Raw genomic sequence first — 25139 nt, 5'->3', positions numbered from 1 at the left:
CTTTCAGAGTGTTGTAAAGGCTAAAGAGAAAATTAACAGGAAACAGAATAACAGGAGAGGGCGAGGAAATGGCAGAGGACGAGGACAGTCCTACGGCAGAGGGAGAATTGCCACTAATAGTGAAGAAGGCAACAGTTCCAGAGCTTCAGGGACAACAGAGAAGGGAGATAGCACCAGAGGAGGTTGGCCATATCAGCAGGGAAGAGGAAATGGTCGCAGAAGGGGGACTAATGTCCAGTGCTACAGGTACCATAAGTGGGGGCACAGATCCTTCGAATGCCCGGAAGCTGAGCATGCTGGCCAGAGGGGAGCATTTGTTGCACAGCCTGAGGAAACTGAAGCACAGCCCCGGGAGATAGAAAATGTGGCAGAAATGGGAGAGGCTTTAATTTTGAACAAAGTGTTGTTGAAGCCAGCCAAGGAGATGGCTGAACAGACCCAGCGAAAGGCACTGTTTCGAACAGTTTGCAAATCACATGGAAAGTGTTGTAAATTGATCATAGACAGCGGAAGTACAGACAATTTAGTTGCCACCGAAATGGTGGAAAAGTTGGGATTGAAGCGGCTTAAGCATCCCACACCTTACAAGGTGTCGTGGCTACAGAAAGGCCACCAGCTATTAGTTGATGAACAGTGTGAGGTTGAATTTCACATTGGCAAATACCAAGACACGATGGTCTGCGATATTATGCCAATGGACGTGTGCCATATACTGCTAGGGAGACCATGGAAGTATGATCGGAAGGTGGCACACGATGGGAAGACGAATTGTTATAAATTTGTGAAAGATGGGATCAAACATACACTTGTACCCATTAAAGAGGAGGATGCAGCAAAATTGAGTGGAACAAAAGCATTGTTAATAAGAGGAAAACAGTTTGTGAAGTAGATTAAGGAAAATGAGGTCAATTATGCGATTGTAAGGAGGACAAAAACGATGTTGCTGAACACAGAAAAGTCAGAATTGCCTGCAGAGATTCAGGAGATGTTAAAAGAATTTAAAGACATTGTAGTTGACGATCTACCAGATAAGTTGCCTCCCAAGAGGAGTATTAGCCTGTTGGCATTATGGCTAAAGTGTTGTCCTTGATGGCAACCCATTCAGGTGATAGATCACAGTACTTCAAGTCAGCAGCAGAGATTGATGATCAGCTATCAAATATTGAAGAAAATAAGGGGTACGCAGGTACACCTTGCAGAAGGTGCGTACACGCAGGCCGATGTTACATAAAGTGCGTACATACCCGCAGTTATCCCCTTCAGGAGGTGCGTACCCCCAGTTCACTTACTTCAAGGAAGAGAAAAGTACACGTGGGGTTTCTTATGTTTAACCCTTGGTATTTAGCCAACGGTATTGTGTTATTATGGTTTTGGCCCGTGGTATTGATCCATGATTTGAGGAAGAGCTTGCCTATATAAAGAAAAGGAGATCATTTGGCTTGGGTATGCTTTTGGGTTGAACATCTTATGAGAGCTAGATCTGAAATATTATGATCTCTTGGGAGTAATGTCTAGATCTAAATAAGGCGAATCTACTGATGGATTGAGATCTCTTCGGCGCATGATCAGATCTGTAGATCTGACAGTCTGGGTTATTCTTGAAGTCTTGAAATTATCTATGCCCGCAGGTACGCAAGTGCAGTGAAAGAAAAGTGCGGAGATACGCAGGTCCAGAAGTGCTGCAGGTGCGCAGATACGCAGGTTCAGAAGCACTGTAGTTGCGGAGGTGCGCAGGCAGTTCATTGGACACAGAGCGCAGGTACGCAGGCAGTCTATGAGGCACAGTGCGTGGGTACGCAGGTGCGCTGTTGGGATCAGTGCGTACTTGTACGCAGGCATTATATGGGTGAAGCTACGTACTTCTCTTGAAATCCATCTAGCTGTCCATGTTTATCATTGCTGTGTTCTGGGTTTTGAAGTGATGTCTGGTTTCTGATATTATGGTCTGATAACAGTATTCTGAGAAGTGATAGAGTATGTTTCAGTTTTGATAGATGAATGGATCGGGTTCATAATGACTTATCTTCATATGATCTGATGGACTAGATCTGGTTGATGACTCACTTGTATATGTATGGATCTAGTGCTTGGGTGATTCAGAAGCTTGTTTATGTTGTTGTTGGGTCCAGTATGAAAATTGGATGAAATGTGGCCTTTCAGATTATGTGTTGTGCTTCAGTGTATCCAGTATGAAAATTGATGAAACGTGGTACCTGGAGGAGAAAAGTTTGTAGGCCGGCGCCTACGTACTAGTATCTAAGCTAGTACAAGAGCTAAGGGAAATATTTGGAGCATTGTAGCAGGTAGTAGCCTGCGTACTAGTAAATGAATCGACTAGTACAAGAGCAAAGGGGGTTGTAGCTTCCGTACTAGTATAAGACTACACCAGTACAAATATTGTAAAAGGATTTTCTTATTAAAAGAAGATTGAGATGACTTGCAGCAGGTGGTTTTCTCCCGCATTGGGTTTCCACCTTATATCATGGTGTTCATGTGTGTGCCTTATGTGTGATGATCTTTTCTATGTTACTGCATCTATTAACTGATAATATGGTTGATAATGTTCTAATGCACTCATTGAATATCAATTAACTTAATCATAAGAAGTTGTGGAAGTAGCATATATGAATCTGATTATGGAAATGAAAAGATTTTATTAATGTGATAATACTGATTCACCCCCCCTCTCAGTATTATTTCCAACAATTGGTATCAGAGCAGGTCCTTTGATAGAAGCTTGATCGCTTGAAGGAGATCCGTGGAACAATGGGAAAGAAGCTTAAGAAGAAAGCACCAAAGAAAAAGAAATCATCTCAGAAGAACTATGACAGTGGGAGAATCGATTGGGGATTAGGCATAAGAAGCTCTTCAGATTCAGAATCAGATTCAGAATCATTATCAGGTATGAATGTGTTATCCTCTGATGTTCCAGCTATATTTCCTTGTGAAAGAGATGGAAGTGATAGTGAAACTACTGAACTTGCTCTTATGGGTGAACAAGAAAGATATCAAATAGAGGCAGAATTTAAAAGGCTGACAGACAAAATTAGAGATCAACAAGATCTATTGAACAAAAGGGAATGTGACTTCAAAGAAGAAGCTACCAAACTAAAGGTCCAACTAGAAGAAGGAAACAAGGTAAGAAAATTACTCAAGGACAAGGAAGACCAATGTCAAAAATTGCAGCATGAAGTGACATCATTAAGAAAAGAAGTCAACGAAAGAAGCACAACCATCAAGAAACTCAAAGATAGATCCAACTACTATGAAACTCTTGAAGCTACAATCCTCTCACTAAAGGGAGATCTTGAAGAATCAAAGAAGCAGAATGAAGATCTACATCAATCAATTGAAAAACAAGACAATGAAGTCATCAGCTTAAAATCCTAGCTGGAATGTGCCTTCCAAGTTCGTCAAATGCAGCAGGATCTGAATGAAGAACAAGAAAAGGAGATTCTCAAACTAAGGGAACAAATGGAAGAAGGAAGAAAAGCTAAAGAAGATTTGAAAAGGAAATCTCTTGAAAAGGAAGAACAACTTCAAGTTGAGGTAAATATCTTGAAAGGTAAAATAGAAGAAAAGGATAAGCTTTTACGATTTCAAGATAGCTCTAAAGTCTTGGATGATATTCTTAGTAGTCAAAGGTCTTCTGCTATAAAGACTGGTCTTGGTTTCTATGAATCTGTCGAAGGTGAATCTAGTTCACAAGGTGAGGCAAGGAACTCTAAAGAGAAATCTAAAATGATCAACGAAGAAATGAAAGATCAATCTCATCATCAACCAAGGAAAGAGATTCCTCAAAGAAGATCCTTTACTCCTCCTATGAATAGTGTTGAATGTTATGTATGTCATAATCTTGGACATGTTGCAGCTAGATGTAGAAGAAGAAGGGTTCAAGATCATTATGCAGAAAGGTCATCTCAATCAAGGTACTTTTTTGGATATTGCTTTTCTTGCAATATGTTTGGTCACAAAGCTGCTGATTGTTACAGGAGAAATATGAAATATGTAAGATGTTATGCATGTGACAAGCTTGGAAATATAGCTAAGGAATGCAGGAACAAAGTGTGGGCACCATATCAAAAGGAGAAAATGTCATCATCACGCTTGAAGATATGGAGGAAAAAGGAAGTACAGTCAGGAAAAGGCAGCACAGCACAACGTACAGACAAACCAGAATCAGAGGGAGCTGAAAGTACAAAACTTCAGTGTCCTGAATCACATATGCAAACTCCATGAAGGAAAGTCGCGTATATACGCGAGTTGGATACTGCACAATCGCGTATATGATTGTTTGAAGAAAGGCAGTAGGAAAAGTGAAGTTGATCTATGAAGTATGATCTCTCGAGCACAAAATCAGATCTGGGCATCTGACTAACTGTGGCACACTGGTGAACTGCCAATTCGGCCCTAATCAGAAGTACGCAGGTAATGCACAGAGAATGTGCGAGGGTACGCAGCGAAGAAAAAGCGCCAATGCGGAGGTACGCAGCACGACAGAAGAAGAGGTGCGGAGCAAGATCGGAAGTACACGGCGCGATAAAGGAAAACCTGCGGAGGTACATAGAAGTACGCGGCGTGATAGAATCAAAGGCTACGTGGAGTACGCGGCGCATCTGATGGAATAGCTGCGTGGGTATGCGCTGTAGTAGAAGACTGTCTGCGTATATGCGCAGTGCAGTAGAAGGATCTCTGCGGGTGTACGCAGGGGAGCAGAAGGTGAAGTGCGTGGCTGTGCAGGACAAATAAAGAAAAACTGCGTACCTTTCTTAAGGCATTTATTAGTTGACTTTTTGATAAGATCTGACAGATGGCACCAGTTTAGCGGGAGCATATGTTCTTAATGCATTGTTGGCATTATGGTCCTTGGTGATGATGCTTATGATTCATCTTGCTATGGTTGTGAGTTGTTCACATGGTTCTTGGATCATATTTGTGGTTGATTCCCTAATGGTGCTTGCATGGAGTCTTTATTATTCTTGGCACATATATGGATGAGGATTGTTGGCTGGATACATGGATGATTATTCAAAGTCTCATTGTTGGAGACATGATGATGATGAGATCTTACCTATATGATGATAGGTTGTTTCGTACATATGTTGATTGATGTAGATGCTTCCTTTTGATGGCTCTTGGTTCATGTAGATCTGGATGGTTATGAATGAGTTGATGCAGAAGTACCTTGCTGTTGACAGATACTATGAATCAGATCATACAGTGTTGTTGCTGATGTTTATCTCAGGTGATTGGTCTTTACTCATGATGTAATAGTGGGTCTCTATTGTAGTTATCTCTTCAGGTCATGTAACGGCCTATGTTTCCCCACTATTCCTAGGATGAATGATGTTATCATATGTAAACTTTTGATGTATCACCATTGTGATGAATGTATGTATTGAGTCTTTTGGTGATAGGAAGGTCATTTATGATATATAGAGTCATGTTCTTCTTGTAGAACATCTTTTTGCAGATCTTGCTTACAGTCAGGGGGAGCTTGAGCATGAACAACACTATATAGCAGAGCAGACATCTCAGCTTGTTCTCAGAAAGACCATGATCAGATTGGTGTACCATGGCATCATTCAGAGACTTCAGCAGATCTGGTTTATAGTCAAAGGGAGCATGTTCTTAGGGGGAGCATAACCCTTTGCCCTTGATGTCAAAGGGGGAGAGTGATTTGGTGTTCTTGCCATCAAGTCCAAAGGGGGAGATTGTTGGAATTATGATGCATGTGTTGTACTTGATGGCAACCCTCTCATAGAAGATCATCTCACCTGTATACATTCAGATGAATCTACAGAAGAAATATCAGAGGTGACAGAGTGCATGGGTTACTGGACAGCACAAAGGGATTAGATGACAGTTCACAAGTAAGCTTTTCCATCAAGTCCAAAGGGGAGATTGTTGGCATTATGGCTAAAGTGTTGTCCTTGATGGCAACCCATTCAGGTGATAGATCACAGTACTTCAAGTCAGCAGCAGAGATTGATGATCAGCTATCAAATATTGAAGAAAATAAGGCATACGCAGGTACACCTTACAGAAGGTGCGTACACGTAGGCCGGTGTTACATAAAGTGCGTACATACCCGCAGTTATCCCCTTCAGGAGGTGCGTACCCCCAGTTCACTTACTTCAAGGCAGAGAAAAGCACACGTGGGGTTTCTTATGTTTAACCCTTGGTATTTAGCCGACGGTATTGTGTTATTATGGTTTTGGCCCATGGTATTGATCCATGATTTGAGGAAGAGCTTGCCTATATAAAGCAAAGGAGATCATTTGGCTTGGGTATGCTTTTGGGTTGAACATCTTATGAGAGCTAGATCTGAAATATTATGATCTCTTGGGAGTAATGTCTAGATCTAAATAAGGCGAATCTACTGATGGATTGAGATCTCTTCGGCGCATGATCAGATCTGTAGATCTGACAGTCTGGGTTATTCTTGAAGTCTTGAAATTATCTATGCCCGCAGGTACGCAAGTGCAGTGAAAGAAAAGTGCGGAGATACGCAGGTCCAGAAGTGCTGCAGGTGTGCAGATACGCAGGTTCAGAAGCACTGTAGTTACAGAGGTGCGCAGGTAGTTCATTGGACACAGAGCACAGGTATGCAGGCAGTCTATGAGGCACAGTGCGTGGGTACGCAGGTGTGCTGTTGGGATCAGTGCGTACTTGTACGCAGGCATTATATCGGTGAAGATGCGTACTTCTCTTGAAATATATTTAGCTGTCCATGTTTATCATTGTTGTGTTCTGGGTTTTGAAGTGATGTCTGGTTTCTGATATTATGGTGTGATAACAATATTCTGAGAAGTTATAGAGTATGTTTCAGTTTTGATAGATGAATGAATCGGGTTCATAATGAATTATCTTCATATGATCTGATGGACTAGATCTGGTTGATGACTCACTTGTATATGTATGGATCTAGTGCTTGGGTGATTCAGAAGCTTGTTTATGTTGTTGTTGGGTCCAGTATGAAAATTGGATGAAACGTTTCCTTTCAGATTATGTGTTGTGCTTTAGTGTATCCAGTATGAAAATTGATGAAACGTTGTACCTGGAGGAGAAAAGTTTGTAGGCCGGCGCCTACGTACTAGTATCTAAGCAAGTACAAGAGCTAAGGGAAATCTTTGGAGCATTGTAGCAGGTAGCAGCCTGTGTACTAGTAAATGAATCGGCTAGTACAAGAGCAAAGGGGGTTGTAGCTCCCGTACTGGTATAAGACTGCACCAGTACAAATATTGTAAAAGGATTTTCTTATTAAAAGAAGATTGAGATGACTTGCAGCAGGTGGTTTTCTCCCGCATTGGGTTTCCACCTTATATCATGGTGTTCATGTGTGTGCCTTATGTGTGATGATCTTTTCTATGTTACTGCATCTGTTAACTGATAATATGGTTGATAATGTTCTAATGCACTCATTGAACATCAATTAACTTAATCATAAGAAGTTGTGGAAGTAGCATATATGAATCTGATTATGGAAATGAAAAGATTTTATTAATGTGATAATACTGATTCACCCCCCCTCTCAGTATTATTTCCAACAATTGGTATCAGAGCAGGTCCTTTGATAGAAGCTTGATCGCTTGAAGGAGATCCGTGGAACAATGGGAAAGAAGCTTAAGAAGAAAGCACCAAAGAAAAAGAAAGCATCTCAGAAGAACTATGACAGTGGGAGAATCGATTGGGGATTAGGCATAAGAAGCTCTTCAGATTCAGAATCATTATCAGGTATGAATGTGTTACCCTCTGATGTTCCAGCTATATTTCCTTGTGAAAGAGATGGAAGTGATAGTGAAACTACTGAACTTGCTCTTATGGGTGAACAAGAAAGATATCAAATAGAGGCAGAATTTAAAAGGCTGACAGACAAAATTAGAGATCAACAAGATCTATTGAACAAAAGGGAATGCGACTTCAAAGAAGAAGCTACCAAACTAAAGGTCCAACTAGAAGAAGGAAACAAGGTAAGAAAATTACTCAAGGACAAGGAAGACCAATGTCAAAAATTGCAGCATGAAGTGACATCATTAAGAAAAGAAGTCAACGAAAGAAGCACAACCATCAAGAAACTCAAAGATAGATCCAGCTACTATGAAACTCTTGAAGCTACAATCCTCTCACTAAAGGGAGATCTTGAAGAATCAAAGAAGCAGAATGAAGATCTACATCAAGCAATTGAAAAACAAGACAACGAAGTCATCAGCTTAAAATCCCAGCTGGAATGTGCCTTCCAAGTTCGTCAAATGCAGCAGGATCTGAATGAAGAACAAGAAAAGGAGATTCTCAAACTAAGGGAACAAATGGAAGAAGGAAGAAAAGCTGAAGAAGATTTGAAAAGGCAATCTCTTGAAAAGGAAGAACAGCTTCAGGTTGAGGTAAATATCTTGAAAGGTAAAATAGAAGAAAAGGATAAGCTTTTACGATTTCAAGATAGCTCTAAAGTCTTGGATGATATTCTTAGTATTCAAAGGTCTCCTGCTATAAAGACTGGTCTTGGTTTCTATGAATCTGTCGAAGGTGAATCTAGTTCACAAGGTGAGGCAAGGAACTCTAAAGAGAAATCTAAAATGATCAACGAAGAAATGAAAGATCAATCTCATCATCAACCAAGGAAAGAGATTCCTCAAAGAAAATCCTTTACTCCTCCTATGAATAGTGTTGAATGTTATGTATGTCATATTCTTGGACATGTTGCAGCTAGATGTAGAAGAAGAAGGGTTCAAGATCATTATGCAAAAAGGTCATCTCAATCAAGGTACTTTTATGGATATTGCTTTGCTTGCAATATGTTTGGTCACAAAGCTGCTGATTGTTACAGGAGAAATATGAAATATGTAAGATGTTATGCATGTGACAAGCTTGGACATATAGCTAAGGAATGCAGGAACAAAGTGTGGGCACCATATCAAAAGGAGAAAATGTCATCATCACGCTTGAAGATATGGAGGAAAAAGGAAGTACAGTCAGGAAAAGGCAGCACAACACAACGTACAAAAAAACCAGAATCAGAGGGAGCTGAAAGTACAAAACTTCAGTGTCCTGAATCACATATGCAAACTCCATGAAGGAAATTCGTGTATATATGCGAGTTGGATACTGCACAATCGCGTATATGATTGTTTGAAGAAAAGCAGTAGGAAAAGTGAAGTTTATCTATGAAGTATGATCTCTCGAGCACAAAATCAAATCTGGGCATCTGACTAACTGTGGCACACTGGTGAACTGCCAATTCGGCCCTAATCAGAAGTACGCAGGTAATGCACAGAGAATGTGCGAGGGTACGCAGCGAAGAAAAAGCGCCAATGCGGAGGTACGCAGCACGACAGAAGAAGAGGTGCGGAGCAAGCTCGGAAGTACGCGGCGCGATAAAGGAAAACCTGCGGAGGTACATAGAAGTACGCGGCGCGATAGAATCAAAGGCTGCGTGGAGTACGCGGCGCATCTGATGGAACAACTGCGTGGGTACGCGCTGTAGTAGAAGACTGTCTGCGTATATGCGCAGTGCAGCAGAAGGATCTCTGCGGGTGTACGCAGGGGAGCAGAAGGTGAATTGCGTGGCTGCATAGGACAGATAAAGAAAAACTGCGTACCTGTCTTAAGGCATTTATTAGCTGACTTTTTTATAAGATCTGACAAATGGCACCAGTTTAGGGGGAGCATATGTTCTTAATGCATTGTTGGCATTATGGTCCTTGGTGATGATGCTTATGATTCATCTTGCTATGGTTGTGAGTTGTTCACATGGTTCTTGGATCAGATTTGTGGTTGATTCTCTAATGGTGCTTGCATGGAGTCTTTATTATTCTTGGCACATATATGGATGAGGATTGTTGGCTGGATACATGGATGATTATTCAAAGTTGCATTGTTGGAGACATGATGATGATGAGATCTTACCTATATGATGATAGGTTGTTTCGTACATATGTTGATTGATGTAGATGCTTCCTTTTGATGGCTCTTGGTTCATGTAGATCTGGATGGTTATGAATGAGTTGATGCAGAAGTACCTTGTTGTTGACAGATACTATGAAGCAGATCATACAATGTTGTTGCTGATGTTTATCTTAGGTGATTGGTCTTTACTCATGATGTAATAGTGGGTCTCTATTGTAGTTATCTCTTCAGGTCATGTAACGGCCTATGTTTCCCCACTATGCCTGGGATGAATGATGTTATCATATGTAAACTTTTGATGTATCACCATTGTGATGAATGTATGTATTGAGTCTTTTGGTGATAGGAAGGTCATTTATGATATATAGAGTCATGTTCTTCTTGTAGAACATCTTTTTGCATACCTTGCTTACAGTCAGGGGGAGCTTGAGCATGAACAACACTATATAGCAGAGCAGACATCTCAGCTTGTTGTCAGAAAGACCATGATCAAATTGGTGTACCATGGCATCATTCAGAGACTTCAGCAGATCTGGTTTATAGTCAAGGGGAGCATGTTCTTAGGGGGAGCATAACCCTTTGCCCTTGATGTCAAAGGGGGAGAGTGATTTGGTGTTGTTGCCATCAAGTCCAAAGGGGGAGATTGTTGGCATTATGATGCATGTGTTGTACTTGATGGAAACCCTCTCATAGAAGATCATCTCACCTATATACATTCAGATGAATCTACAGAAGAAATATCAGAGGTGACAGAGTGCATGGGTTACCGGACAGCACAAAGGGATCAGATGATAGTTCACAAGTAAGCTTTGCCATCAAGTCCAAAGGGGGAGATTGTTGGCATTTTGGCTAAAGTGTTGTCCTTGATGGCAACCCATTCAGGTGATAGATCACAGTACTTCAAGTCAGCAGCAGAGATTGATGATCAGCTATCAAATATTGAAGAAAATAAGGGGTACGCAGGTACACCTTACAGAAGGTGTGTACACGCAGGCCGGTGTTACATAAAGTGCGTACATACCCGCAGTTATCCCCTTCAGGAGGTGCGTACCCCCAGTTCACTTACTTCAAGGCAGAGAAAAGAACACGTGGGGTTTGTTATGTTTAACCCTTGGTATTTAGCCGATGGTATTGTGTTATTATGGTTTTGGCCCGTGGTATTGATCCATGATTTGAGGAAGAGCTTGCCTATATAAAGCAAAGGAGATCATTTGGCTTGGGTATGCTTTTGGGTTGAACATCTTATGAGAGCTAGATCTGAAATATTATGATCTCTTGGGAGTAATGTCTAGATCTAAATAAGGCGAATCTACTGATGGATTGAGATCTCTTCGGCGCATGATCAGATCTGTAGATCTGACAGTCTGGGTTATTCTTGAAGTCTTGAAATTATCTATGCCCGCAGGTACGCAAGTGCAGTGAAAGAAAAGTGCGGAGATACGCAGGTCCAGAAGCACTGTAGTTGCGGAGGTGCGCAGGCAGTTCATTGGACACAGAGCGCAGGTACGCAGGCAGTCTATGAGGCACAGTGCGTGGGTACGCAGGTGCGCTGTTGGGATCAGTGCGTACTTGTACGCAGGCATTATATGGGTGAAGCTGCGTACTTCTCTTGAAATCTATTTAGCTGTCCATGTTTATCATTGTTGTGTTCTGGGTTTTGAAGTGATGTCTGGTTTCTGATATTATGGTCTGATAACAGTATTCTGAGAAGTGATAGAGTATGTTTCAGTTTTGATAGATGAATGAATCGGGTTCATAATGACTTATCTTCATATGATCTGATGGACTAGATCTAGTTGATGACTCACTTGTATATGTATGGATCTAGTGCTTGGGTGATTCAGAAGCTTGCTTATGTTGTTGTTGGGTCCAGTATGAAAATTGGATGAAACGTGGCCTTTCAGATTATGCGTTGTACTTCAGTGTATCCAGTATGAAAATTGATGAAACGTGGTACCTGGAGGAGAAACGTTTGTAGGCCGGCGCCTACCTACTAGTATCTAAGGTAGTACAAGAGCTAAGGGAAATCTTTGGAGCATTGTAGCAGGTAGCAGCCTGCGTACTAGTAAATGAATCGGCTAGTACAAGAGCAAAGGGGGTTGTAGCTCCCGTACTGGTATAAGACTGCACCAGTACAAATATTGTAAAAGGATTTTCTTATTAAAAGAAGATTGAGATGACTTGCAGCAGGTGGTTTTCTCCCGCATTGGGTTTCCACCTTATATCATGGTGTTCATGTGTGTGCCTTATGTGTGATGATCTTTTCTATGTTACTGCATCTGTTAACTGATAATATGGTTGATAATGTTCTAATGCACTCATTGAAGATCAATTAACTTAATCATAAGAAGTTGTGGAAGTAGCATATATGAATCTGATTATGGAAATGAAAAGATTTTATTAATGTGATAATACTGATTCACCCCCCCTCTCAGTATTATTTCCAACATAGCCATCATATTGATTTTATACCTGGAGCAAGCCTACCGAACAAGGCAGCGTATAGAATGAGTCCGAAAGACAATGAAGAGATTCGTAAACAAGTGGAGGAGTTGCTAGATAAGGGTCTAATCAGAGAAAGTTTGAGCCCTTGTGCAGTACCAACAGTACTCGCACCTAAGAAGGGTGGAGAATGGCAAATGTGTACAGATTAGCGGGCTATTAGTAAAATCGCTATTCGGAATAGATTTCCCTTACCCAGAATGGATGACATGATGGATTGTCTTAGCGGAGCAGCTTATTTCACGAAGATTGATCTGAAGAGTGGTTATCATCAGATCAGGATTAGAGAAGGAGATGAGTGGAAGACAACTTTCAAGACCAATGAAGGGCTATACAAATGGTTGGTCATGCCATTTGGATTAAGCAACGCTCCTAGTACTTTTATGAGATTGATGAATGAGATGTTAAAGGAATTTATTGGAAAGTTCGTGATAGTTTACCTTGATGATATCTTGATTTTCAGCAGAATGAAAGGAGAACATCTTCAACATGTTCGAAGGGTGTTAGAGAAGTTACAGCAGAACAAACTGCTGATAAACTTAAAGAAATGCACTTTCCTACAGAAGGAGCTGGTCTATCTAGGGTTTGTAGTTGCAGAAAATGAATTGAAAATGGACCCAGAAAAGATTGCAACAATCATAAATTGGGCGTCACCGAAGAGCTTATTTGAGGTACGTAGTTTTCATGGACTGACAAGTTTTTATCAGAAATTTATTAGGAATTTCAGTGAAATCTGCGCACCGATGCTAGAGACCATCAAAAAGGCCAGTCAGCCTTTTTGTTGGACCAAGGTGGCAGAAGACAGTTTTCAGCTTTTGAAGCGGAAGATCACGGAGAGGCCAATCTTGAGGCTGCCCGATTTTAATAAACTCTTTCAGGTTCGGTGTGACGCAAGTGGAATAGCTATTGGCACTGTGCTCAGTCAGGAAGACAGACCAATGGCATTCTTTAGTGAAAAACTAAATGAGAGCCGGCAGAAATACTCCTTGTATGAGAAGGAATTTTATGCCATGGTCCAAGCTTTAAAACATTGGAGGCACTACCTGCTGGGCAATGAGTTCGTATTATTTTATGATAATTTGGCATTACAATATGTAATGCAGCAGCACAAGTTAAACCATAAGCACGCCAAATGGGTAGAATACTTGCAGAGTTTCACTTTCGTGTTAAAACACATAAGTGGGCAAGCCAATAAAGTGGTAGATGCCTTGAGCAGAAGAGCATTCTCTTACAGGAAAGTAGCATACAGGTGATGGGGTTCGAACATCTGAAGGATTTGTACCAAACTGACACAGATTTCAAGGAAGCTTTTGAAGCCTGCCAAAATCCCGTGTTGAGGAATGCAAGCCCATGGTTAGACTATAATTTACAGGAAGGATTATTGTTCAGAGGTGGGCAGTTATGTATCCCGGACTGTTCGATGAGGGAGAATATTGTACAGGAGAAGCATAGTGGTGGACTAGCAGGACATTTTGGCATCAACAAAACTTTGGAGCAACTCGGACATTTTTATTATTGGCCTAAAATGAGCAGGGATGTACAAAGATATGTGAACATGTGTAAAGTCTGCCAACTGGCGAAAGGACACAGTCAAAATGCTAGACTTTACACACCACTACCTGTTCCAAGCAGGCCATGGGACTCAGTCAGTATTGACTTTGTCTTAGGACTGCCTAGAACGTAGCGGGGATATGATTCAGTAATGGTGGTGGTAGATAGATTTTCGAAAATGGCTCATTTTATTCCTTGCCGGAAAACTAGTGACGCCATGTATGTGGCACACCTGTTTTTCACGGAGGTTGTTAGACTACATGGCCTACCCAGATCTATCATTTCAGACAGGAATGTAAAATTCACAGGACACTTTTGGCGCACCCTGTGGAAAAAGTTGGGCACGCAATTGAACTTCAGCTCTGCATATCATCCGCAGACTGATGGACAAACAGAAGTGGTGAAAAGGAGCTTGGGGAATTTATTACGGAGTTTAACTGGAGAAAATTCACGGTTATGGGATCGTGCTCTCACTCAGGCAGAATTCGCTTATAACGATTCGCCCAATCGTAGCACCAGACATAGCCCATTCCAGATTTTGTATGGCATGCATCCTCGAGGAATACATGAACTACGAGATTTGGAAAAGTTGGAACGGAGAAGCACGGATGGGGAAGATTTTGCCGAAGCAATGAGCGAACTTCATGAAAAGGTCAAATTAAGATTGTCGGACAGTGTACAGAAGTATAAGCAACAAGCAAATTCAAAGCGAAGAGAAGTGCAATTTAATGTTGGGGATGAGGTTCTCGCGCACCTGCGCAAGGAACAGTTTCCTAAGGGCACGTATAATAAACTAAAATATAAGAAAATTGGTCCATGCAAGATCTTACGTAAATTTTCAGCCAACGTTTACGAGATTCAGCTGCCACCTGATATAGGCATATCACCTATTTTCAATGTGGCGGACCTGTTCCCATATAATGCCCACGTAGAGGACGACAGTGTGGTACGGCCAAAACGTGACACCCAATTTGGAGACAGTTCTTGGAAGAAGCAATTGCCTTCGGCTCAATCCCATGAGATTGAAGGGATCCTCAGTACCTAGGTAGCCAAGAAGACACGTAGGAAAGAATATCTACGATATCTCGTCAAGTGGAGAGACTGTCCAATGGAGGACAGCTCATGGCTCAACGCGGCACAGATACAAAAGGCTGGCTATTCGGTGGAGGAACTCATGGAACGGAGCCATGAATTTATTTTACCCTGGGAGCCTGATGCAGGAGCATCTGGCTAACAGAGCAAAGACAGAAGCAAGGTTGACATGGTTTCTAAAGAGGACGGAGAACACAGTTCGCTGGATGGATAGTATATCTGTCTTTATTTTATTTTACTTTCTTTTTTTTAATTAAAGTTGCCTAAGAATAATTTAATGACATTTAATTAGGGCTATAGTAATTAGTTAGAGTCGTTGTTTCTAGACAATTACATTACTGTTGTAAAAGCATGAAAAGAAAGTGTGCTAGCCAGCTATGAAAAAGTTCCACATAAGAAACAACTGATGTAACCAACAAAACAAACCAACAACAGTTACAAAACCGTTTGAAAACAGTGCTGCTAAAGGAGTGAAACAGGCCCATTACAGGGTTCGACTGTGTAAGAAATTAACAGAGAAAGAAATATAATTATTGTTCAGTGCATGCATAATCTTACAACGTCCTCAATGCTGTGTAACCTTTATCTTTATTTTATCATGTGAATATTGTTAATATACCACTATAGGTTCTGAACCAGAAGGAAAAGATAGTCAAGTCGGACGAAGAGCAACAACGTCCAGTACAAGCCGCACAACCAAAACATTCAGGCATACATAGCCATAACACGTATGTGAAATTACGAGATCAATTCAAATTTTATTCCAGCAAAAATTCATAGGGTTACAAATACAGTCATCCAAAGTCCATTATATGTTCACATTCTTTGCTCAAAAGTAAAAGACCGAACCCAGTTCGCAGAAGTGGGGACTAAACCGACTACAGACATAAGCCAACCCCATAATACCCTAACTCGTTTCCATAATCAACAACAAAGCCTAATAACCAGAGAATCAAGAACAGATAGAGGCTCAAGGCCAACAAAGAACAGACAAACCCTACAAGTCAAAAATCCCAGACAAGCAAACCACAACAACAGAGTGACTCTACCCGTATTCAGTTCGGGGTAGCTGAAAGTCCAAGCATCGAGACCAACAAGCAGCTCCACCTGCATGAAGACAAACAAAACGAGGTTAGGACCCACAAGACAAAACCAGAGAACTGGAAGCGGAATGATTGAATAAAAGAAATGTGTGTCGTTACCTGACAGGCAAGCCATAGTTGCATTTCTCACCTCGGAAGACCCTCCTGCTCACAAAGGAGCCAAGCCATTAGACTCAGGAAAAACAGGGAAGAAAATGTCTAGCACGAAACAGTGACTTACCAGGCAGAGTTGACGGAGGAACTAACAGAGGACGCCACCATAACCCTGTCGAACTTGTGAGCAAACGAACCAGTGCCGAAGAGAATGTCACCAAGAACCATGCAGCCATCAATTAACTGTAAACCCTTGTGAACCACAGACAACAATCGATAAAAATGCACAGAGGCAGAGACCCACTAGGGCAGAGTACATACACACAGTGAAAGAGAACATATACGCAGACAAATTCAATAACGCAAACCTTACCAGGGTTTCAACGAATCGTCGGGCGAACAGAAGCATTCAGGCCGAGTCCCAAAATGACCGAGACCAAGAAGACAACCAGGAGCACATAACTCAGTAGACCAGGCGGACAAGCCTCAGAAAATCACAACGAAAACCACAGAAGCTGCAAGGGATCACCGGGAGCTCGCAGAGCAAATGACCGGAAGAAACAACGAGAAACAAATGAGCGCGAAGGTGTAAAACCTCAAACCAAGACGGGTTCGTAAAATCCCAAGGAGGGACAGTTTTCCATCAGGCAGGCAACCAGGGTACAATCACCGTAGCCCAAATCAATACATCACAGATTAAAAATCAACCAACACATATATCCAAAATCCATTTTATTATTATATTCATTGCTGGTACATAACACATCAGCGCATTGACGGCGGGACCACGTGGGCTCGCCCCATCATAAAACCCCAATCTCTGTATTATCATACAAGTGGAAATCTTTTTCAAGTTACAAAAAGAATCATCTCTCAAGCTATCCTGCTCCCTCTGCAATCAAACAATACTACTCATAGTTAGTAAAAGGCTCTCACAACCTTCTCCTCTACCCTCCAAGCCTCCTATTTCCTTCCACGGTTTTTCCTGGGGTCTAGTGCTTCCACTTGTGTGAATTTCCACCTCACACTGCTCACTTGGCTCAGAAATAATTGCACAAACCTGAAGGAGATAAATCCTTCTGCATGGATGAGTTTCCTTTATAGGAAAAATTCATCCAACTGATAGTACATTGTTCCTTCCTCTGATCTCAATTGGGTCTCTGACTGAACTAACATGCATGAGTTATTTATGAGAGAATATTTAGTTATCTGAAGTGCAGCAGTTACATGCATGCATGCATTAACTAACTAAACTCACAGTTAATTCAACAAACTGTTTGAATTAATCTAACTAGACTTAGCTCAGATAATTGAGCTAACTAATTACAACTCAATATTACAACTCATCTTTATCTCTTTAACTGATGGATAAATTCCTCAATTAATGGAGAAAGTGTTGCATGTCCCCAAAGAGACTTCATGTTTGATTTTCCTTAACTAATTACCTCAAGATGAATTAATTAATTATTTTACAAACAGCTGCTAAGATCAAATTCTAATTTTACTTCACTATTTTAGTTCAGGGACTAACTAAAATAGGAAGGTATCCCGGAATGCTATTTTTAGCACTTCCATTTTTCATTCCTTGTTACTATGTTCAACATTGGTACTCGAACTGCTATTTATAGCAGTGCTATTTTTAGCATTTCTTGTTGCCATTTTCAACATTTTGTGTAGCTACTTTCAATGGGTTTTATGGATGCTTTAGCCACTAGAATGATTTTCCTCACAGGAGACTTCTTTTAAGTTTCAATTGATCTAAAACCTAAACAAAATATTGATCTAAATATAAACAAATTGATCTAATAAAATGCAATTTCAGGATACAGAGGCATATGTAACTCTTGTTGCAAAAACACAAATTAAAGCAACTAGATTATAACCTACCGTAATAAAAACCTATCTCCTGTGAGAAATTCTAATTTTAGAATCAATTCACCTTGCATATATGAATGAAACCTGTAATAATCAAAATCATAAAAGACATTCTACTATTTGATCACTACATGGTTTAAATGTTAATGTAAAACAACAAAATACAATCATGAAACATTACTAAGACACTTTTAATATGCAAACTTGAAATAATTATGGCTAATAGATTAGATACAGATGAATCACTACCATTTAAAGACATTTAAAAGAATGTGATTATAATAATGTGAAGCAAAAATTGAAAACATATTTCAGAATTTTACTTCATTTTACTAAAGAAAATGATAAAAAAAAACAAGGAAATGAGCTTTAATTGCTAATACAAACAAAATTCATACAAGGTTCTCAAAATAGAATTTCAAAATCAGTGCCAAAAATATCATCATTTCATTAAGATCTTGGCCTAAAAAATGATAGCAACACCTCCATCAATATTCCATTTGAAAAACACAATATACAAAATAGCAGTGTGCAAAAAAAATGTCCAGCTGAGTACTTGGACTTGAGAACTTAAGTGACGTAAAACATCAGAGTGGTACAACTAGATGTTTATCTCTCCGTATTTTCTCATAACATCGTAGACAAGGCTCATAATAGATTCAAAGAACGTGGAACACCCCGAAAACGACATAGTAAAGCAACTATTATGGTTTCGACAGGCCTTGTAAGGGATCGAAGAACGCCAATGTACCTTGGCCTTGGCCTTAGTTTATTCCGTGGAGAGATGAATACACAAAGAATTTGTTTAAGGTGACATGTGGGACAAGCACGAGTATACATGTTAATCTACCCATTCTCATTATCAAAATAAAACATTATACACAGTAAAATCAAACTTGTATGCCAGGGAACAATTCATGATGCGAATCATTTCAAATGAGTTAGTTATACAATTAATATTAGGATGTTGGAGTTTTAGAAATGCCCATTTCTAGATTCATTGAAATCAATCAACGTTAATAGAGAACTTGGCATTAAATAACATTTATAAGCATATTGGATGTTTAAAATTCCATAATATGGTAAATAACACCCAAGATGTAGAAAAGCTCTTCGTAATCAACTTTTGATTTCAACTATGGATTTCATGCTTTCAGCTATAAAATTTAAAGTAATAATTGATTGAATTGTGACATAAACGTTCAAAATCATGATGAATTTGAGCAATTGATTATGCATAGCCCAATATAGAATAATATGAAAAATGTCCAATAAAAAAACAATCAAATTGACCATTAAAAATTACTCCCTATGCAAAACTAAAATATCAAAAGGATGAAATGTAAGATCCAAAAATTTAAAAGATTCAAGCTTTTAGAAAGCATCATTGACCAATTTTCCCGCAGCTAGAAATAATGATAAGTGATTACTTTAGTAAATAAAATATTTACAAGGTGGGGCTTTCATTCTAAGAAAATGGAGTGGGATTTTTTAGGACACTATCAAATGGTGACCAACTAGATGAAGAGGTTATCTATGCCAAAAACCTAAAATCACTTAAGGAATAAAAACAAGATGCTCATAAATGCTCAATCGTAAAAAACTAAAGGTCCTCATGTTTGATTTATTTGGTATTTATTTAATCATGTTGTTACCACAATGTCTACAATTTTCATCACTTTTCATCACGATTCAGAAATTGAGTGAAATAGAGACTCATATTCATTCATTTAAACATGTACAAGAATATGAACTTTACGTGTAAGAAACCTTGGGAAAAAAAGGTAACCAAGTAAATAATAGTTTAAAATAAGTTCAATACCAGGGTTACGGACACTATTGTTAGCAACCATTCATAACCTCGATAAGATTACCCATATTGAGTGTAAAAATTGTAAGAAATTTTCTGCTGTTAATGAAATCAAATTGAAATCAAGAAACACAATTTTTGTAGGAATTTACAGGGTAAGTTCCTCAGACAGAACACCAAAGGACACCGCTCACAAATAGATCATAGATCAATGCACCAGTACTTTTGACGTGGTTAAAACCCTCAAAGAGGGAAATAGTCCACGACCTGAGCCAACGCAGCCACTTCATGCAATTTATTAATAAAATAATGAAAATTTACATAAGCTTCTCTCATGGACAGTTTTTCCTACAAATGACCCTCCATGCTCTTTAAATAGAGATCATGGACCAATATGGTGTTAAGCCACAGATCAAGTGTCGGTAATACCGAGGAGAGAATGAACCGTCGGATTGTAAGTTGCAAAATGTACATAGTAAAGAAACACACTTTACCTAACTCTATACTAGACCAAGTTATACTTAACTATTTCCTATGTGTCGGAATATCCTAACATCCCCCCTTAAGAACAACTTGGGATAGGATTGAAGGATTTACAAATATGACACAATAGGAGAAGGAAGGAGGCACTAGAGCCTATCCCCCCTTAGTGACAACTTCCTGAACTCCAACCATAAATTGAAGTTTAGTGAACTTCGCCTCTATGAGAGCCTTTGTAAAGATGTCTGCAACTTGATCATCTGTTGAACAATATTGCACTTCAAGAACATGGTCGTGAATGAGCTTTCTGATGAAGTGCATGTGCAGTTCAATGTGTTTACTACGCTAATGTTGGACTGGATTTTTGCATAGTTGAATGGCACTTTGATTATCACACCAAAGTGTAGTCGGATGCTACTGCTAAAAGCCAAACTCTGATAGGATCTGACGAAGCCACAAGGCTTCCTTACTAGCTTCTACAGCACCACGATACTTTGCTTCTGCTGAAGAAAGAGAAATGGCACCTTGTTTCTTGCAAGCCCATGTAATAGGTCCTGAACCAAGAGTGAACACATAACCTGCAGTAGACTTCCGATCATCAGGGTCACCAGCCCAATTGGAATCAGTGAAACCAACCAATAGAGGAGATGCTTCGGCACTGTAATGAATCCCAAACTGAACTGTACCTCGAACATAATGAAGTATTCTTTTAGCTGCTTTCCAATGACTTTCACGTGGGTTTTTCATAAACCAAGCAACAAGGCCAACAACAAAGGAAAGGTCAGGATGAGTATGGGTTAGATACAAAAGTTTTCCTACAAGTTGACGGTATAAGGTAGCATCAAATACAGGAGAAGTACAAGTGGCTGAAAGTTTGACTCTAGACTGAAAGGGAGAAGGGGTTGGCTTACAGTCTTCCATGTGAAAGTGGCGTAGAATATCACAGGCATACTCGGACTAGGAAAGGGAAATACCTTCCTTGGATTGCACGACTTGAAGACCAAGAAAATAATGTAAGTGTCCTAAGTCTGTCATTTCAAACTTCCTTTTAAGGCTAGTCTTCACATGGTTTATAAGGTTGGGATCACTACCAGTTAGGATAAGATCATCAACATAACGAACAAGAATGATAAGAGACTTTCCCACTTTCTTGGTGTAGACAGTATTGTCAGAATGACACCTAGAAAAGCCATTTTCTAAAAGAAAGTTATCCATTTTGGCATACCAAGCTCAAGGAGCTTGCTTGAGACCATAAAGGGATTTCTTAAGTTGACATAGAAGGCTGGAGTCTGTTTGTATAAAGCCAATAGGTTGTTCCATATAGATTTCTTCATGCAATTCCCCATGCAAGAAGGTGGATTTAACATCCATCTGATGGACTTCCCATTTGAAAGAGGCAGCAAGGGAAAGAACAAGGTGGATAGAGTTCATTTTGGCAACAGGGGAGAAGGTTTTAGTGTAGTCAATGCCTTTAACTTGTGAAAAACCCTTAGCAACAAGACGAGCTTTATGTTTATCAACTTTCCCATCTGGTCCATACTTGGTTCTGTAAACCCATTTGCATCTAACAAGTTTTCGTCCCTTTGGTAGAGGAACAAGATCCCATGTATCATTTGCCAATAATGAATGATATTCTTCATTCATAGTTGCTTCCCAATCTGGATGGCCTAAAGCTTCTGTAAAGGTGTCATGATCATAATTCACTAAATCTTGAGCCAGTAAAGAAGAGGCTCTATCAAACTGAGAACGTGTACGTTGCTGATCTGTAGGATCACTGGCAAGATCACCTGCTGCATCCCGAGTAGCACAGACCCATTTTTGAAGCTGAGGAGCTGAAGGAGGATCCTAAGAAGGTGGGGGGGGATTTTCATCCTCGCTTTCATCATCTAAAGAAGAAATATTTTCAAAAGTAGAAGAGATAGGGAGAGGTGGCACATCCGCCGAACTAGGCTCGTAGGCCGATATATTTTCAGCAAACTTTACATCTCTTCTAATGATAACATTTTTGGACTTAAGTGGAATAAGTCTATATCCTTTGACATCTTCAGAATATCCAACAAAAATACATTTTTCACTCTTAGGTTCTAAAGCTTTATGTTTCTCATCTGGAATATGGGCCCATGCTTCACTTCCAAAAACACGAAAGTGACTTACATCTGGTTTGATTGAGCTCCATGCTTCTTCTGGAGTGATATTCTTTAAAACCTTAGTAGGAGTGCGATTTATTATGTAATTTTCACAGTTAATTGCTTCTGCCCAATAATTAAGACTAAGTCCTTTAGATTGAAGCATATAATTAGCCATTTCCTTTAAGGTGCGATTCTTCCTTTCAGCTACACCATTTTGTTGTGGAGTATATGGAACAACATGTTGCATCTGAATTCAATTCTCAGTGCAAAAGTTGATGAATTTGTTGTTAACATATTCTCCGCCATTATCAGATCTTAGCTTAAGAGTTTGATGTCCAGATTGTTTTTCAACAAAGGCCTTAAAGGCCAAGAACATGTTAATTACTTTACTCTTGAGTTTTAAGAAGTATACCCAAGTGCATATGGAGAAATCATCAATGAAAGTTAAGAAATACTTGTAGCCAGAGAATGAAACAACTGGAAGTGGACCACATAAATCACTATGCACGAGTTGTAAAGGGGCTGAGGCGTGACAAGAGACACGTTTTTCAAAATTGTCCCGATGATGTTTTCCAAGTACACATTCGGAATAAACACCATCTCTACAAGATACCATTGGAAGACCTGTCACCATATTTTCTTTACATAGATTCTGAAGAGAGCGATAGTTTAAGTGACCAAATCGCTCATGCCAAAGCTTGCTCACTTCATCATTATGAGCAATAAATACTGAGGGAAGATTTGATGAAGTTGTGAAACTTATACAACCTTGTAGAATCATCAGTAATGCCAATAGCTAAAATCTGTCTAGGATCTCTTAGGTCCTTAATTACAACATCGTGAGGTGAAAATTCAACGATTTTACCTTCACCTGAATGGGTTGTCTGATATACAGATAGAAGGTTGTAGGATAAGTTTGGAACACATAATACATCATTAAACTGACCATTGTCTATATGAACAGTTCCAGTCCCTACAACACTAAGAAATCTATCATCACCAACATATATATTTTTGGTGTTACAATCATTTGAAGAAGAAAACATGGCTTTGTTTTTGGCCATGTGATAAGAAGCTCCAGAATCAATGAGCCACTCATGAGAATGAGAAGAAGAATATACATTTAGTGCATAGCCAGACCGAGATGCTTGACAAACACATGCAGAAAGTGCCATTCCTGAAAATGAAGTTGAAGTTGAAGAGTGCTCCAAATGGATGTTATGCTTCTTCATTGCTGCTTCCAAGGCTTCCATCTTCTTAAAGCATTTGGATTCTAAGTGGCCATCTCGATTACAAAAGTTGCAATGTCTATCAGTCTTCTTCCCTTTGTTTTTATTTGTCTTATCATTTTGTTGAAATGATTTTTCATTTTGAGGTTGAGATTGCTTAGGACCCTTGTTTGGTTTAGGACCATTCCTTTTAGGATACAACTTCTTAGGATTCTTTGGATTTGGTTGTTGCTGGGCAGCTAACGCTTTCTTATAAGAGTTTCCAAGATTAAGAAGACCAAGGTGTAAGAGTTTTTCTTGTTCTCTTATTAAAGAATCACAAAAAGAATCAAAGGAAGGGGACTTGTAGTCTTGTCCTCGAGAAATGAAGGCTTCACTTGTAGAATGGAAGGTGGAAACAAACACAGAGTAGGCTGGTCCTAACTTAATAAGAATGGAATAGATAAGGTTACTATCTTCTTTCTTAACCTTAACACCTTCCAAGAGAAGTCTAAGGGTCTTGAACTTGGACAAAAAATCTTCAATGCAAGAAAAATTATTGGGGTCCAATGTAAGCAACTCATTTTCAAGTTGATGGGCTCTAAGTTCATTTTTTATTCCAAAAACTTTAGTAATATGTTTCAATGCTTCATCAGGAGTATCAAGTTCTGCAATATGGAATCTAAGATCTGGAGAAATAGACATCCCTATCAACCCACGTGCTTGATCTTGCCTATTTTCCCATTTAGCTGCCTTATCTTCATCTTTCGGTTTGGTTTCTTAGCCTGTGGCTATTTTGTAGAGACCTTTACTTCTAAGTAAATCCACAATGTAGGACCACCATTGGAAGTAGTTGGCGCTGTCAAGAATAACTTGACATGGACTTTCCATTTTAATAGAAACTAAAGCTATAGATGCTAAAACTAAGTGTTCCAATGGAAAGATCTCGAAAAATTAGGCTGTTTAAAAAAAAACGGTTCTAAAAACGACTTCCGGATGAAGAAGTTATGGCTTTTTGAAGAAAATTTGATGAAGATGCTGACGAAGTGCGGGAATGTGCGGAAATGAAAAATCCAGCCCCAAAAAAGGAGACTTGAACTCAGGACCTCTACTCTCATAAATTAGCTTTGGACGAAGTGAGCTATATAAAAGGTTTGAGAGAGAGGGGGGGGTGCGGGGGGTTTTGAAGCTCTTATCACCCCAAGAAAATCACCTAGGTTGCATATCGATGATGCTAGGGAACATTACAAATTCAACACATATGGTGGATAAATGATGGATGAATGAAAAAAATGCTGCATATTCAAGCCAGATAACCACTTCTACTATGATTGACCCCAGACATGGGTGAACACCCCCAGACTACAAGGCTTTTAACCACCTATTACTC

Source organism: Pinus tabuliformis, chromosome 4_1 (assembly GCF_031772625.1).
Source record: "Pinus tabuliformis cultivar Carrire ecotype Pingquan chromosome 4_1, CPIR1, whole genome shotgun sequence".
NCBI lineage: Eukaryota > Viridiplantae > Streptophyta > Pinopsida > Pinales > Pinaceae > Pinus > Pinus tabuliformis.
The sequence above is the reverse complement of the archived record's forward strand: the minus strand, read 5'-3'. Positions refer to the sequence as shown.